Source organism: Chiloscyllium plagiosum, unplaced genomic scaffold (genome assembly GCF_037043375.1).
Source record: "Chiloscyllium plagiosum isolate Xiang-an unplaced genomic scaffold, Cpla_swu_hap1 HiC_scaffold_38, whole genome shotgun sequence".
NCBI lineage: Eukaryota > Metazoa > Chordata > Chondrichthyes > Orectolobiformes > Hemiscylliidae > Chiloscyllium > Chiloscyllium plagiosum.
The window spans coordinates 84,911,018-84,928,248 of NW_028270176.1; positions in this window are offsets into that span (position 1 = coordinate 84,911,018).

The window sequence follows — 17,231 nt, forward strand, 5'->3', positions numbered from 1 at the left end:
TGTAACATCTCCAGCCTTGCATTAATATCTCTGTAGCATCTCCAGACTTGATTTCGTATCGCTGAAACATTGCCAGCCTTGCTTTCCTAACTGTGTAACATCTCCAGCCTTGCTTTCCTGTCTCTGTAATGTCTCCAGCCTTGGATTCTATCTCTGTAACACCTCCAGACTTGTTTTCTTATCTCTGTAACATTACCAGCCTTGCTTTCCTATCTCTGTAACATTACCTGCCTTGCTTTCCTCTATCTGTAACATCTCCAGCTTTCCGTTCCAATCGCTGTAACATCTCCAGCCTTGCTTTCCTATCTCTGTAACATCTCCAGCCTTGCTTTCCTGTCACTGTAACGTCTTCAGGTTTGCATTCCTCTGCCTGTAACGTCTCCAGCATTACGTTCCTATCCCTGTAACAACTCCAAACGTGTTTCTTATCTCTGTAGCATCGGCAGCCTTGCTTTCCTCTCTCTGTAAAATCTAGAGCCTTGCTTTCCTCTATCTGTAACATCTCGGGCCTTGCGTTCCAATCTCTGTAACATCTCCAGCTTTGGTTTGCTATCTCTGTAACATCTCCAGTCTTGCTTTCCTGTCACTGTAACGTCTCCAGGCTTTCTTTCTTCTCCGTGCAACGTCTCCAGCCTTTCGTTCCTATCCCCGTAACTTCTCCAACCTTGCTTTCCTATCTTGGTAGCATCTTCGATCTTGCTTTCCTATTTCTGTAACATCTCCAGACTTGTTTTCCTATGTTTGTTACGTTTCCAACCTTGCTTTACACTCTCTGTAACATCTCCAGCCTTGCTTTCCTTTCTCCGTAACATCTCCAGCCTTGCTTTCCTGTCACTGTAACATCTTTAGGTTTGCTTTCCACTCCCTGTAACGTCTCCAGCCTTACGTTCCTATCCCTGTAACAACTCCAACCGTGCGTTCCTATCTCTGTAGCATCTTCGGATTTGCTTTCCTCTCTGTGACATCGCCAGTGTTGCTTTCCCCTCTCTGTAACATCTCCAGTCTTGCTTTCCTATCTCTGTAACATCTCCAGACTTGTTTTCCACTCTCTGAAACATTACCGGCCGTGCCTTCCTATCTCTGTAACATTACCTGCATTGCTTTCCCCTCTCTGTCATAACTCCAGCCTTGCATTCCTCTTTCTGCATAACATCTCCAGCCTTGATTTCCTATCTCTGTAACACCTCCAGCCTTGCTTTCCTATATCTCTAACATCTCTAGCCTTGATTTCCGATCTCTGAAACCTTTCCTATCTCTGTAACATCTGCAGCCTTGATTTCCTATCTCTGTAACACCTCCAGCCTTGCTTTCCTATATCTTTAACATCTCTAGCCTTGATTTCCGATCTCTGCAACCTTTCCTATCTCTGTAACATCTCTTGACTTGATTTCCCCTCTCTGTAATGTCTCCAACCTTGCCTTCCTATCTCTGTAACATTACCAGAATGCTTCCCTCTCTCTGTGACATCTCTAACCTTGCTTTCCTCTCTCTGTAACATCCCTAGCCTTGCATTCCTATCCCTGTAACATCTCAGGCCTTGCATTCCTGTCTCCAGTCTTACGTTCCTTTCCCTGTAACATCCCCAACCTTGCTTTCCTATCTATGTAGCATCTTCGGCCTTGCTTTTCTACCTCTGTAACATCTCCAGCCTTGCATTCCTATCTCCGTAAAATCTCCGGACTTGCTTTCCTGTCTCTGTATCATCTTCAGACTTGCATTCGTATCTCTGTAACTTTACCAGCCTCGCTTTACTGTCTCTGCAATATCTCCAGCCTTGCTTTCTTGTCACTGTAACATCTTCAGGTTTGCTTTCCTCTCCCTGTAAGGTCTCCAGCCTTACGATCCTATCCCTGTAACAACTCCAATCGTGCTTTCCTATCTCTGCAGCATCTTCAGACTTGCTTTCCTCTCTCTGACATCTCCAGCGTTCCTTTCCGATCTCTGTAACATCTCCAGATTTGCTTTCCCCTCTCTGTAATATCTCCAAACTTGCTTTCCTCTCTCAGTAACATCTCCAGACTTGCTTTCCTCTCTCTGTAACATCTCCAGACTTGCTTCACTCTCTGAAGCACATCCAGCCTTGCTGTCCTATCTCTGTAACGTCTCCAGCTTTGCTTTCAGCTCTGTGTAATATCTCCAGCCTAGCTTTTCTCTCTCACCGTAACATCTTCAGCCTTGATTTCCTGTCTCTGTAACATCTCCAGCCTTGCATTCCTCTCTCTGTAACATCTCCAGACTTGCTTTCGTATCTCTGTAACATCTCAGGCCCTGCATTCCTGTCTCTTTAACATCTCCAGCCTTGATTTCCTATCTCTGTGTCCTCTCCAGACTTGATTTCCTATCTCGTTAACATCTCTTCACTAACTTTCCCCTTTCTGTAACATCTCCAGCCTTGCCTTCCAATCTCTGTAACATTACCAGAATGCTTTCCTATGTCTGTAACATCTCCAGCCTTGCTTTCCTGTCTCAGTAATGTCTCCAGCTTTGCTATTCACTCTCTGTAACATTACCAGCCGCACTTTCCTATGTCTGTAACATCTCCAGACTTGCTTTCCTATCTCTGTAACATCTCCAGACTTGCTTTCCTATCTATGTGAAATCTAGAGCCTTGCTTTCCGATCTGTGTAACGTCTCCAGCCTTACGTTCCTTTCCCTGTAACATCGCCAACCTTGCTTTCCTATCTCTGAAGCATCTACGGCCTTGCTTTCCTCTTTCTGTGACATCTCTAGCCTTGCATTCACCTCTCTGTAACATCGCCCGCGTTGATTTCCTATCGCTGTAACATCTCGAGACTTGCTTTCGGATCTCTGTAACATTACCAGCCTTGCTTTCCTATCTCTGTAATTTCTCCAGCCTTGCATTCCTATCTCTGTAACATTTCCAGACTTGCTTTCCTCTATCTATAACATCTCCAGCCTTGCTTTCCTATCACTGCAACGCCTCCAGGTTTGTTTTCCTCTCCCTGTAACATCTCCAGCCTTACGTTCCTCGCCCCGTAATATATTCTGCCTTTGCTTTCCTATCTCTGTCGCATCTGCGGCCTTGGTTTCCACTTTCTGTGACATCTCCAGACTTGCTTTCCCCTCTCCGTAACATCTCCAGACTTGCTTTCACCTCTCTGTAACATCTCCTGCCTTGCATTCCTATCTCTGTAACAGCTCCAGACTTGCTTTCCCCTCTCTGTCATCTCTCCAGCCTCGCATTCCTATCTCTGTAACATCTCCAGCTTTGATATCCCGTCTCTGTAATATCTCCAGCCTTGCTTTCCAATCTCTATAACATCTCCAGCATTGCTTTCCTATCACTGTAACGTCTCCAGGCTTGCTTAACTCTCCTTGTAATGTCTCTAGCCTTACGTTCCTTTCCTTGTAACATCTCCAACCTTGCTTAAAAATCTCTGTAGCATCTTCAGCCTTGCTTCCTTCTCTCTGTGACATCTCCAACCTGGCTGTCCTATCTCTGCAACACCTCCAGCCTTGCTTTCCTATCTCTGTAACATCACCAGACTTGCTTTCTCCTCTCTGTAACCTCTCCAGCCTTGCTTTCCCCTCTCTGTAACATCTCCAGCCTTGCTTTCCTATCTCTGTAACATCTCCAGACTTGATTTCCCCTCTCTGTAACATCTCCAGCCTTGCATTCCTATCTCTGTAAAATCTCCAGATTTGCTTTCGTATCTCTGTACTATTACCAGTCTTGCTTTCCTATCTCTGTAACATTTCTAAGCTTGCTTTCCTGTCTTTTTAATATTTCCAGCCTTGCATTCCTATCTGTGTAACATCGCCAGCTTTGCTCTACTCTATCTGGAACATCTCCAGACTTCTTTCCAATGTTGATGACATATCCCGCCTTGCTTTGCTATCTTGGTATCATCTCCAGCCTTGCTTTGCTATTACGGTAATGTCTCCAGGCTTGCTTTCGTCTCTCAGTGACATCTCCATCCTTGCTTTCCTATCACTGTAACCCCTCCAGGATTATTATCTTCTCCCTGTAACGTCTGCCGCCTTACGTTCCTAGCCCTGCAACATCTCCAACCTTGCTTTCCGACCTCTGTAGCATCTTATCCCTTGCATTCCTCTCTCAGTGACACCTCCTGACTTGTTTTCCCATCTCTGTAATATCTCCAGTCTAGATTTACTATCCCTGTAACATCTCCAGCCTTGCATTCCTATCTCTGTATCATCTAGAGCCTTGCTTTCCTATCTCTGTAACACCTCCATACTTGCTTTCCCCCTCTGTAATATCTCCAGCCTTGCTTTCCTCTCTCTCCGTAAAATCTCTAGACGTCTTATCCTATCTCAATAACATTTCCAGACTTTTTTTGTATCTCTGTAACATTATTAGCCTTGCTTTCCTATCTATGTAACATTTCCGTTCTTCCTTTCCTGTCTCTGTAATATCTCAAGCGTTCCGTTTCTCTCTCTGTAACATCCCCAGCCTTGCTTTCCTAACTCTGTAACATCTGCAGCCTTGATTTTCTATCTCTGTGACGTCTCCAGCATTGCTTTCCTCTCTCTCTGTTACATCTCCAGCCTTGCTTTCCGATCTCTTTAACATCTATAGCCTTGCTTTCCTCTCTCTGTAACAAATCCAGCCTTGCTCTTCTGTCTCTGTAACACATCCAGCCATGATTTCCAATCTCTGGAACATCTCTTGACTTGATTTTTCCTCTATCAGTGACATCTCCGTGTTTGCTTTCCCCTCTCTGTAACATCTCCAGACTTGCTTTCCTATCTGTGTAACAGTACCAGCTTTGCTTTCCTATCTCTGCAACATCTAGAGTTTTGTTTTCCTGTCTCTTCAATTTCTCCAGAATTGCGATTCTCTCTCTGTAACATCTCCAGCCTTGCTTTCCTACCTCTGTAACATCTCCAGCCATGATATCCCGTCTTTGTAATATCACCAGCCTTGCATTCCTTTCTCTGTAACATCTCCAGACTTGTATTCCTCTCTCAGTAAGATTACCAGCCTTGCTTTCGTATCTCTGTAACATTATCAGCCTTGCTTTCCTATCACTGTAACGTCTCCAGCCTTACGTTCCTATCCCTGTAACATCTCCAACCTTGCTTCCCTCTCTCTGTGACATCTCCAGCCTTGCTTTCCTATCTCTGTGACATCTCCAGCCATGCATTCATATCTCTGTAACATCTCCAGCCTTGATATCCCGTCTTTGTAACATCTCCAGCCTTGCATTCCTATCTCTGTAACATCTCCAGACTTGCATTCCTTTCTCTGTAACATTACCAGCATTGCTTTTGTATCTCCGTAACATCTCCAGCCATGCATTCCTATCTCTGTAACATCTCCAGCCTTGTTATCCCGTCTCTGTAATATCTCCAGCCTTGCATTCCTATCTCTGTAACATTACCAGCCTTGCATTCCTATCTCTGTAACATTACCAGCCTTGCATTCCAATTTCTATAACATCTCCAGCCTTGCTTTCCTATCGCCGTAACGTCTCCAGCCTTACGTTCCTTTCCCTGTAACATCTCCAGCCTTGCTTTCCTGTCTCTTTATCATCTCCAGCTTTGCTTTCCTATCTCTGTGAAATCTAGAGTCTTGCTTTCATATCTCTGTAACGTCTCAAGCCTGCCGCTCCTATCCCTGTAACATGTCCAGACTTGCTTTCCCCTCCCTGTAACATCACTAGCCTTGCTTTCCTATCTCTCTAACATCTCCAGCCATAATTTCCAATCTCTGTGACATCTCTTGACTTGCTTTCTCCTCTCTCAGTGACTTCTCCTTGTTTGCTATCCGCTCTCTGTAACATCTCCAGCCTTGCATTCCTATCTCTGTAACATCTCCAGCCATGATATCCCGTCTTTGTAATATCACCAGCCTTGCATTCCTTTCTCTGTAACATCTCCAGACTTGTATTCCTCTCTCAGTAAGATTACCAGTCTTGCTTTCGTATCTCTGTAACATTATCAGCCTTGCTTTCCTATCACTGTAACGTCTCCAGCCTTGCTTTCCTATCTCTCTGACATCTCCAGCCATGCATTCATATCTCTGTAACATCTCCAGCCTTGATATCCCGTCTTTGTAACATTTCCAGCCTTGCATTCCTATCTCTGTAACATCTCCAGACTTGCATTCCTTTCTCTGTAACATTACCAGCCTTGCTTTCGTATTTCCGTAACATCTCCAGCCATGCATTCCTATCTCTGTAACATCTCCAGCCTTGTTATCCCGTCTCTGTAATATCTCCAGCCTTGCATTCCTATCTCTGTAACATTACCAGCCTTGCATTCCTATCTCTGTAACATTACCAGCCTTGCATTCCAATTTCTATAACATCTCCAGCCTTGCTTTCCTATCGCCGTAACATCTCCAGCCTTGCTTTCCTATCGCTGTAACATCTCCAGCCTTGCTTTCCTGTCTCTTTACCATCTCCAGCTTTGCTTTCCTATCTCTGTGAAATCTAGAGCCTTGCTTTCATATCTCTGTAACGTCTCAAGCCTATCGCTCCTATCCCTGTAACATGTCCAGACTTGCTTTCCCCTCCCTGTAACATTTCCAGCCTTGCTTTCCTATTTCTGTAACATCTCCAGCCATGATTTCCAATCTCTGTGACATCTCTTGACTTGCTTTCTCCTCTCTCAGTGACATCTCCTTGTTTGCTATCCGCTCTCTGTAACATCTCCAGCCTTGCATTCCTATCCCTGTAAAATCTCCAGACTTGTGTTCCTATCTCTATAATATTACCAGCTTTGCTGTCCTATCTCTGTATATTCTACAGTCTTGTTTTCCTGTCTCTGTAATATCTCCAGCCTCGCATTCGTCTCTCTGTGACATCTCCAGCTATGCATTCCTATGTCGGTAACATCTCCAGCCTTCATATCCCGTGTCTGTAATATCTCCAGCCTTGCATTCTTATCTCTGTAACATCTCTAGACTTGCATTCCGCTCTCTGTAACATTACCAGCCTTGCTTTCGTGTCTCTGTAACATCTCCAGCCAAGCTTTCCTATCTATTTAACATCTCCAGACTTGATTTCGTATCTCTACAACATCTCCAGCCTTCCTTTACTATCACTGTAACGTCTCCAGGCTTGCTGTCCTCTCCTTGTAATGTCTCCAGCCTTATGTTCCTTACCCTGTAACATCTCCAACCTTGCTTGGCTATCTCTGTAGCATCTTCGGCGTTGCTTCCCTTTCTCTGTGACATCTCCAGCCTTGCTGTCCTATCTGTGTAACATCCCCAGACTTGCTTTCCTATCTCTGTAACATCTCCAGACTAGATTTCCTATCTCTGTAACATCTCCAGCCTTGCATTCCTATCTCTGTAAGATCTGCAGACTTGCTTTGCCATCTCTGTAACATCTCCAGTCTTGCTTTCCTATCTCTGTAACATCTCCAGCCTTGCTTTCCTATCTCTGTAACATCTCCAGCCTTGCATTCCTATCTCTGTATCATCTCCAGCCTTGCTTTCCTATCTCTGTAACCCCTCCAGACGTGCTTTCCCCTCTCTGTAACATCTCCAGCCTTGCATTCCTATCTCTGTAACATCTCCAGACTTGCGTTCGTATCTCTGTACTAATAGCAGTCTTGCTTTCCTATCTCTGTAACATTTCTAGCCTTGCTTTCCTGTCTCTGTAATATCTCCAGCCTTGCATTCCTATCTGTGTAACATCGCCAGCGTTGCTCTACTCTATCTGGAACATCTCCAGCCTTGCTTTCCAATCTCTATAGCATCTCCAGCCTTGCTTTCCTATCTCTGTAACATCTCCATCCTTGCTTTCCTAACAATGTAACTCCTCCAGGCTTGTTATCCTCTCCCTGTAACGTCTCCCGCCCTACGTTCCTAGCCCTGTAACATCTCCAACCTTGCTTTCCGACCTCGGTAAAATCTTCGGCCTTGCCTTCCTCTCTCAGTGACATCTCCAGACTTGCTTTCCACTCTCTGTAACATCTCCAGCCTTGATTTCCTCTCTCTCCCCGTAACATCTCCAGAAGTCCTATCCTATCTCAGTAACATTTCCAGACTCTTACCGTATCTCTGTAACATTACGAGCCTTGCTTTCCTATCAATGTAACATCCCCGTTCCTGCTTTCCTGTCTCTGTAATATCTCCAGCCTTGCGTTTCTCTCTCTTTAACATCTGCAACCTTGATTTCCTATCTCTGTAACGCCTCCAGCATTGCTTTCCTCTCTATCTGTTACATCTCCAGCCTTGCTTTCCGGTCTCTTTAACATCTGGAGCCTTGCTTTCCTCTCTCTGTAACAAATACAGCCTTGCTCTTCTATCTCTGTAACACATCCAGCCTTGCTTTCCTCTGTCTGCAAAATCTCCAGACTTGATTTCCAATCTCTGGAGCATCTTGCTTTCTCCTCTCTCAGTGACATCTTCATGTTGATACCCCCTCTCTGTAACATCTCCAGCCTTGAATTCCTATCCCTGTAACATCTCCAGACTTGCTTTCCTATCTCTATAACAGTACTAGCTTTGCTTTCCTATCTCTGCAACATCTAGAGTTTTGTTTTCCTGTCTGTAATTTCTCCAGAATTGCGATTCACTCTCTGTAACATCTGCAGCCTTGATATCCCGCCTTTGTAATATCACCAGTCTTGTATTCCTTTCGCTGTAACATCTCCAGACTTGCTTTCGTATCTCATTAACATCTCCAGCCTTGCTTTCCTATCTCTCTAACAGCTCCAGACTTGCTTTCGTATCTCAGTAACATAACTAGCCTTGCTTTCCAATCTCTATAACATCTCCAGCCATGCATTCCTATCACTGTAACGTCTCCAGGCTTGCTTTCCTCTCCTTGTAACGTCTCCAGCCTTACGTTTCTATCCCTGTGACATCTCCAACCTTGCTTTCATATCTCTATGGCCTCTTCGGCCTTGCTTCCCTCTCTCTGTGACATCTCCAGCCTTGCTGTCCTATCTCTGCAACACCTCCAGTCTTGCTTTCCTATCTCTGCAACATCTCCAGACTTGCTTTCCCCTCTCTGTAACACCTACAGCCTTGCATTCGTATCTCTGTAACATTACCAGTCTTGCATTCCTATCTCTGTAACATCTCTAGCGTTGCTTTCCAATCTCTATGTCATGTTGTGCCTTGCTTTTCTACCTCTGTAGCATCTTCGTCCTTGCTTTCCTCTCACTGTAATATCTCCAGCCTTGCTGTCCTATCTCTGTAACATCTCCAACCTTGCTTTCCAATCTCTATAACATCTCCACCCTTGCTTTCCAATCATTGTAACGTCTCCAGACTTGCTTTCCTCGCCTTGTAACTTCTCCAGCCTTATGTTCCTATCCCTGTAACATCTCCAACCTTGCTTCCCTCTCTCTGTGACATCTCCAGCCTTGCTGTCCTATCTCTGCAATATGTCCAGCCTCGCATTCCTATCTCTGTAAAATCGCCAGCGTTGTTCTCCTCTATCTGTAGCATCTCCAGCCTTGCTTTCCTATCACTGTAATGTCTCCCGGCTTGCTTTCCTCTCCCTGTAACGTCTCCAGCCTTCGGTTCCTAGCGCTGTAACATCTCCAACCTTGCTTTCCTAGCTCTGTAGTATCTTGGGCCTTGCTATCCTCTCTCAGTGACATCTCCCGACTTGCTTTCCCCTCTGTAGCATCTCCTGCCTCGCGTTCCTACCTCTGTAACATCTCCAGACTTGCATTCCTATCACTGTAACATCTGCAGACATGCTTCCGTATCTCTGTAACATTACCAGCCTTGCTTTCCTATCTTTGTTACATCTCCAGCCTTGCTTTCCGATCTCTGTAACATCTAGATCCTTGCGTTCCTATCTCTGTACCATCTCCAGCCTTGCTTTCCAATCTCTGTAACATCTCCTGACTTGCTTTTATATCTCTGTGACATCTGCAGACTTGCAATATCCTCTCTGTAACATCTCCAGGCTTGCATTTCTCTCTCTCCTTCACCTCTCCAGCCTTGCTTTTCTCTCTCTGTAACATCTCCAGCCTCGCTTTCCTGTCTCTGTAACATCTCCAGACTTGCTTTCCCCTCTCTGGAACATCTCCAGCCCTGCTTTCCTATCTCTGTAACATCTCCAGCCTTGCTTTCCTATCCCTGAAACAACTCAAGCCTTGTTTTCGCATCTCTGTAACATCTCTAGCCTTGCTTTCCTGTCTCTGTAATATCTCCAGCCTTGCATTCCTATTTCTGTAAATTCGCCAGCGTTGCTCTTCTCTATCTGTAAAATCTCCACCTTTGGTTTCCAATCTCTGTGACATCTCCAGCCTTGCTTTCCTATCATTGTAATGTCTCCAGGCTTGCTTTCCTCTCCCTGTAACGTCTCAGGCATTACATTCCGGTCCCTGTAACCATCCTGCCTCTGTAGCCACTTGGGCATTGCGTTCCTCTCTCTGTAATATCTACAGCCTAGCTGTCCTATCTCTGTTACATCTGCAACCTTGCTCTCGTATGTGTGTAACGTCTCCAGCATTGCTTTCCTCTCTCTCCGTTACATCTCCAGCCTTGCTTTCCGATCTCTTTAACATCTAAAGCCTTGCTTTCCACTGTCTGCAAAATCTCCAGCCATGATTTCCAATCTCTGTCACATCTCTTGACTTGCTTTCAACGATCTGTAACATCTCCAGCCTTGGTTTCCTTTCTCTCCCTAACATCTCCAGCCTTGCTTTCCTATCTCGTTTACATCTCCAGCCTTGCTGTCCTATCTCTGTAACATCTACCGCCTTGCTTTCCTGTCTCTTAACATCTCCAGAATTGCTTTCCCCTCTCTGGAACATCTCCAGCCCTGTTTCCCTATCTCTGTAACATCTACGGCCTTGCTTTCCTGTCTCTGTAACAACTCGATACTTGTTTTCGTATCTCTGTAACATCTCTAGCCTTGCTTTCCTATCACTGTAACATATCCAGCCTTGCTTTCCTCTCCTTGTAAAGTCTCCGGCCTTACGTTCCTATCCCTGTAACATCTCCAACCTTCGTTTGCTATCTCTGTAACAACTCCAGCCTTGCTTTACTATATCTGTAGACTCTTCGGCCTTGCTTTCCTCTCTCTCTAAAATCCCCAGCCTTGCTTTCCTACCTCTGTAACATCTCCAGCCTTGCTTTTCTCTCTCTGCGTAACATCTCCAGACGTGCTTTCAAATCTCTGCAACATCTCCAGTCTTGCTTTCCTGTGTCTGTAATATCTCTAGCCTTGCTTTCCTATCTCTGTAACATCTCCAGCCTTGCTTTCCTATCCGTATAACATCTCCAGCCTTGCTTTTCTCTATCTGCAACTTCTCCAGCCTTGCTTTCCAATCTCTGTAAGATCTCCTGACATCGTTTCCACTCTCTGAAACATTTCCAGCCTTGCTTTCCTCTCTCTCCATAACATCTCCAGCCTTGCTTCCCTATCTCTGTAACATTTCCAGGATTGTTTTCTTATGTCTGTTTCATCGGCAGCCTTGCGTTTCTATCTCCGTAACATCTCCAGACTTGCTTTTCTATCTCTGTAACATCTCCAGCCATGCTTTCTTATCTCTGCAGCAACTCCAGCCTTGCTTTCCTCTCTCTGTAACATCTCCAGACTTGCTTTCGTTTCTCTGCAACATTACCAGTCTTGCTTTACTATCTCTCTAATAGCTCCAGCCTTGGGTTTATCTCTCTGTAACATCTCCAGCCCTAGCTTTCCTATCTCTGAAACGTCTCCAGTATTGCTTTCCTCTCTCTTCGTGGCATCTCCAGCCTTGCTTTCCTCTTTCTGCAACATCTCCAGCCTTGCTTTACGATCTCTGTAACATCTCCTGACTTGCTTTCCCCTCTCTGTAACACCTCTCGCCTTGCTTTCCGATTTCTGTAATATCTCCAGACTTGCTTTGCTATCTCTGTGACATCTCCAGACTTGCATTTCCCTCTCTGTAACATCTCCAGGCTTGCATTTCTCTCTCTCCTTTACATCTCCAGCCTCGCTTTCCTCTCTCTGTAACATCTCCAGACTTGCTTTTCTATCTCTATAACATCTCCAGGTTTGCATTTCTCTCTCTCCTTTACATCTCCAGCCTTACCTTTCTCTCTCTGTAACATCTCCAGACTTGCTTTCCTATTTCTTTAACATCTCCAGCCTTGCTTTCCGATCTCTGTAACATCTCCAGACTTGCTTTCCCCTCTCTGTAACATCTCCAGCCTTGCTTTCCTCTCTCTCTGTAGCATCTCCATCCTTGTTTCCCATCTCTGTAACATCTCCATCCTTGCTTTCCTATCTCTGCAACACCTCCAGACTTGCTTTCCCCTCTCTGTATCATCTCCAGCCTTGCTTTCCTCTCTCTCCAGATGTCTTTTCCTATCTCTGTAACATTTCCAGCTTTGCATTCTTATCTCTGTAATATCTCCAGACTTACGTTTCTCTCTCTGTGACAGCTCCAGCCTTGGTTCCTCTCTTTCCGTAACTTCTCCAGACTTGCTTTCCAATCTCTGTAAGATCTCCTGACATACTTTCCACTCTCGGAAACATCTCCAGCCTTTCTTTCGTTCTCTCCGTAACTTCTCCAGCCTTGCTTTCCTATCTCTGTAACATCTCCAGTCTTGCTTTCCAGTCTTGGTACTATTTCCAGCCTAGCGTTTCTCTCTGTAACATCTGCAGCCCTGCCTTTCTCTCTCTGTCGCATCTCCAGCGTTGATTTACTGTGTCTGTAACGTCTCCAACTTTGTTTTCCTCTCTCCCCTTAACATGACCAGTCTTGCTCTCCTGTCTCTGTAGCAGTTTTCACTATCTGCAACATCTCCGCCCTTGCTTCCTAATCTTTGTAAGATCTCCTGACATGCTTTTCCCTCTCTGTAACCTCTCCAGCCTGACTTTCCTCTCTCTCCGTGAAATCTCCAGTCTTGCTTTCTTATCTCTGTAACATTGCCAGACTTGTTTTCCTATCTCTGTAAAATCTCTAGACTTGTTTTCCTATCTCTGTAACATCTGCAGCCTTGCTATCCTTTCTCCGTAACATCTCCAGACTTGCTTTCCTGTCTCTGTAATATCTCCATGCTTGCGTATCTCCCTCTGTGACAGCTTCAGCCTTGCTTTCCTCTCTTTCCGTAACATCTCCTGCCTTGCATTCATATCTCTGTAACATTACCAGCCTTACTTTCCTATCTCTGTAACGTCTTTCCCCTCTCTGTATCATCTCCAGCCTTGCTTTGCTCTCGCACGTTAACATCTCCAGCCTTGCTTTCCTATCTCTGTAACATCTCCAGACTTGCTTTTCTTTCTCAGTAACATCTCCAGCCTTGCTTTCCTCTCACTGTAACAGCTCCAGTCTTGCTTTCCTCTCCCTGTAACATCTCCAACCTTGCTTTCCTCTCCCTGTAACATCTCCAACCTTGCTTTCCTCTCTCTGTAACATCACCAGCCTTGCTTTTCAATCTCTGTAACATCTCCAGACTTGGTTTCCCCTCTCTGTAACATCTCCAACCTTGCTTTCCTCTCTCTGTAAATATCTCCAGCCTTGCATTGCTATCTCTGTAACCTCTCCAGACCTGTTTTCCTATCTCTGTAATATCTCCAGAATTACTTTCGTATCTCTGTAACATTACCAGCCTAGCTTACCTATCTCTGTAAGATCTCCAGCATTGCGTTTCTCACTCTGTAACATCTCCAGCCTTGCTTTCCTATCTCGTTAACGTCTCCAGCATTGTTTTCCTCTCCCTACGTAACATCTCCAGCCTTGCTTTCCGATCTCTGTAACATCTAGATTGTGCTTTCCAATCTCTGTATCAACTCCAGCCTTGCTCTCCTATCTCTGTTACACCTCCAGCCTTGCTTTTCCCTGTCTGCAACATCTCCAGCCTTTCTTTCCTATCCCTGAAAGGTCTCCTGACATGCTTTCCCCTCTCTGAAACCTCTCCAGCCTGGCTTTCCTCTCTCTCCGTGAAATCTCCAGTCTTGCTTTCCCATCTCTGTAACATCTCCAGCGTTGCTTTCCTATCTCTGTAACATCTCCAGCCTTGCTTTCCTCTCTCTGCCACCTCTCCAGACGTTCTTTCCTAGCGCTGTAACACCTCCAGACGTACTTTCGTATCTTTGGAACATTACCAGCGTTGCTTTCCTATCTGTCTAACATCTGCAGTCTTGCTTTCCTCTCTCTGTAATATCTCCAGCCTTTCGTTTCTCTCTCTGTAACATCTCCAACCTTTCTTTCCAATCTCTGTAACAACTCCAGGCTTGCTTTCCTACCTCCTTAACCACTCCGCCCTGTCTTTTTATCTCTGTAACATCTCTAGCCTTGCATTCCTCTCTCTCCTGAACATCTCCATCCTTGCTTTCCTATCTCTGCAGCATCTCCAGCCTTGCCTTCCTATCACTATGAGATCTCCCGGCTTGCCTTCCTCTCCCTGTAACGTCTCGAGCCTTGCTCTCATCTCTCTCTGTAATATCTCCATCCTTGCTTCCCTATCTCTGTAACATCTCCAACATTGCTTTCCTATCTCTGTAACAACTCCAGGCTTTCTTTCCTATCTCTGTAGCATCTTCGGCCATGCTTTCCTCTCTCTGTGACATCTCCAGCCTTGCTTTCCTACCTCTGTAACATCTCCAGCCTTGCATTCCTGTCTCTATAACCTCTCCAGACCTCCTCTCCTATCTCTGTAACATCTCCAGACTTTCTTTCATACCTCTGTAACATTACCAGCCTTGCTTTCCTATCTCTGTAACATCTCCAGCCTTGCGTTTCTCTCTCTCTAACTTCTCCAGCTTTGCATTCATATCTCTTAACGTCTCCAGCATTATTTTCCTCTCTTTCAGTAACATCGCCAGACTTGCTTCCCGATCTCTGTAATGTATAGAGCCTTGCTTTACTAACTCTGTTACAACTCCAGCCTTGGTCTCCTATCTCTGTAACACCTCCAGCATTGCTTTCCTCAGTCTGGAACATCTCCAGCCTTTGCAATTTCTGTAAGATCTCTTGTCTTGCTTTCCTCTCTCTCCGTAACAACTCCAGCCTTGCTTACCTATATCTGCGACATCTCCAGTCTTGCTTTCCTGTCTCTGTAATATCTTCAACCTTGCTTTCCCCTCTCTGTAACATCTCCAGCCTAGCATTCCTATCTCTTAACGTCTCCAGCATTGTTTTTCTCTATCTCAGTAACATCACCAGGCTTGCTTTCCGATCTCTGTAACAACTCCAGCCTTGGTCTCCTATCTCTGTAACATTTCAAGTCTTGCGTTCCAGCCTCTGTAATATTTCCAGCCTCGCGTTTCTCTCTCTATAGCATCTTCGGCCTTGCTTTCCTCTCCCTGTAACGTCCCCAGCCTTACGTTTCTTTCCCTGTAAAATCTCCAACCTTGCTTTCCAATCTCTGTAAGATCTGCAGTCTTGCTTTCCTATCTCTGTAGCATCTCCGGACTTGCTTTCCTCTCCAGACGTGCCTTCCATTTCTGTAACATCTCCAGACTTTCATTCGTATCTCTGTATCATTACCAGCCTTGCTTTCCTATCTCTTAACGTCTCCAGCATTGTTTTCCTCTCTCTCCTTAACATCGCCAGACTTGCTTTCCTATCTCCGTAACAACGAGAGCCTTGGTCTCCTGTTTCTGTAACACCTCTAGCATCGCTTTCCTCTCTCTGAAATATCTCCAGCCTTGCTTCCCTGTCACTTCAACATCTCCAGATTTGTTTTCCTATCTCTGTAACATCTCCAGCCTTGCTTTCCTATCTCTGTAACATCTCCAGACATGTTTTCCTATCTCTGTAAAATCTTTAGCCTTGCTTTCCTTTCTCTCTGTAACATCTCCAGACTTGCTTTCCTCCATCTGCAACATCTCCAGCCTTGCTTTCCTATCTCTGTAACATCTCCAGACTTGCTTTCCCTTCTCTGCAACATCTCCAGCCTTACTCTCCTCTCTCCATAACATCTCCAGCCTTGCTTTCCGATGTCTGTAAAATCGCCAGCATTGCAGTCATATCTCTGTAACCTCTCCTAACGTGCTTTCCTATCGCTGTGACATCTCCAGACATGCTATCGTATCTCTGCAACATCTCCAATCTTGCGTTTCTCTCTCTGTTACATCACCAGCCTTGCTTTCCTCTCTTTCCGTAACATCTCCAGCCTTGCTTGCCTGTCTTTGTAGCATCGCCAGCCTTGCTTTCCTGTCTCTATAATATCCCCAGACTTGTTTTCATATCTCTGTAACATATTCAGCCTTGCTTTCCGATCTCCGGAAAATCTCCAGCCTTGCTTTGCTGTCTCTGTAGCATCACCAGCCTTGCTTTCCTGTCTCTGTAATATCTCCAGACTTGTTTTCGTATCTCTGTAACATCTTTAGACTTGCTTTCCTATCTTCTTATGCTCTGGCTGTCCTATCTCTGTGACATCTCCAGACTTGTATTCCCCTCTCTGTTACATCTCCAGCCTTGCATTCCTCTCTCTCCTTAACAACTCCAGCTTTGCATTCCTCTCTCTCCTTAACAACTCCAGCCTTGCTTTGCTATCTCTGTAACATCTCCAGCCTTACGTTCCTAGCCCTGTAACATCTCCAACTTTGCTTTCCTATCTCTGTAGCATCTTCGGCCTTGCTTTCCTCTCTCTGTAACATCTCCAGTCTTGTTTTCCTGTTTGTGTAACATCTCCAGCCTTGCTTTCCTATCAGTGTAATATCTCCAGGCTTGCTTTCCTCTCCCTATAACGACTGCAGCCTGACGATCCTAGCCTTGTAACATCTCCAACCTTGCTTCCCTATCTCTGTAACAGCTCCAGCCATGCTTTCCCCTCTCTGTAACATCTCCAGCCTTGCTTTCCTCTCTATCCGTAACATCTCCAGCCTTGGTTTCCTGTCCCTGTAACATCTCCAGCCTTGCTTTCCAATTTTTGTAATATCTCCTGACTAGCTTTCCACTCTCTGGAACATTTCCAGCCTTGCTTTGCTCTCACTCCGTAACATCTCCAGACGTGCTTTCCTCTCTCTGTAACATTTTTAGCCTTTCTTTCCTATCTCTGTAACATCTCTAGACTCGTTTTCCTATCTCTGTAACACCTTCAGCCTTTCAATTCCAACTCCGTAACATCTCCAGACTTGCTTTCCTGTCTCTGTAACAGCTTCAGACTTGCTTTTCCCTCTCTGAAACATCTCCAGCCTTACTTTGCGCTCTCTCCGTAACATCTCCAGTCTTTCTTTCCTACCTCTGTAACATCTCCATCCTTGCTTTCCTATCTCTGTAACACCTCCAGACTTGTTTTCCAATATCTGTAACATGTCCTGACTTGCTTTCCGATTTCTGTAACATCTCCAGCCTTGTTTTCCTGTATCTGTAACATCTCCAGCCTTGCATTC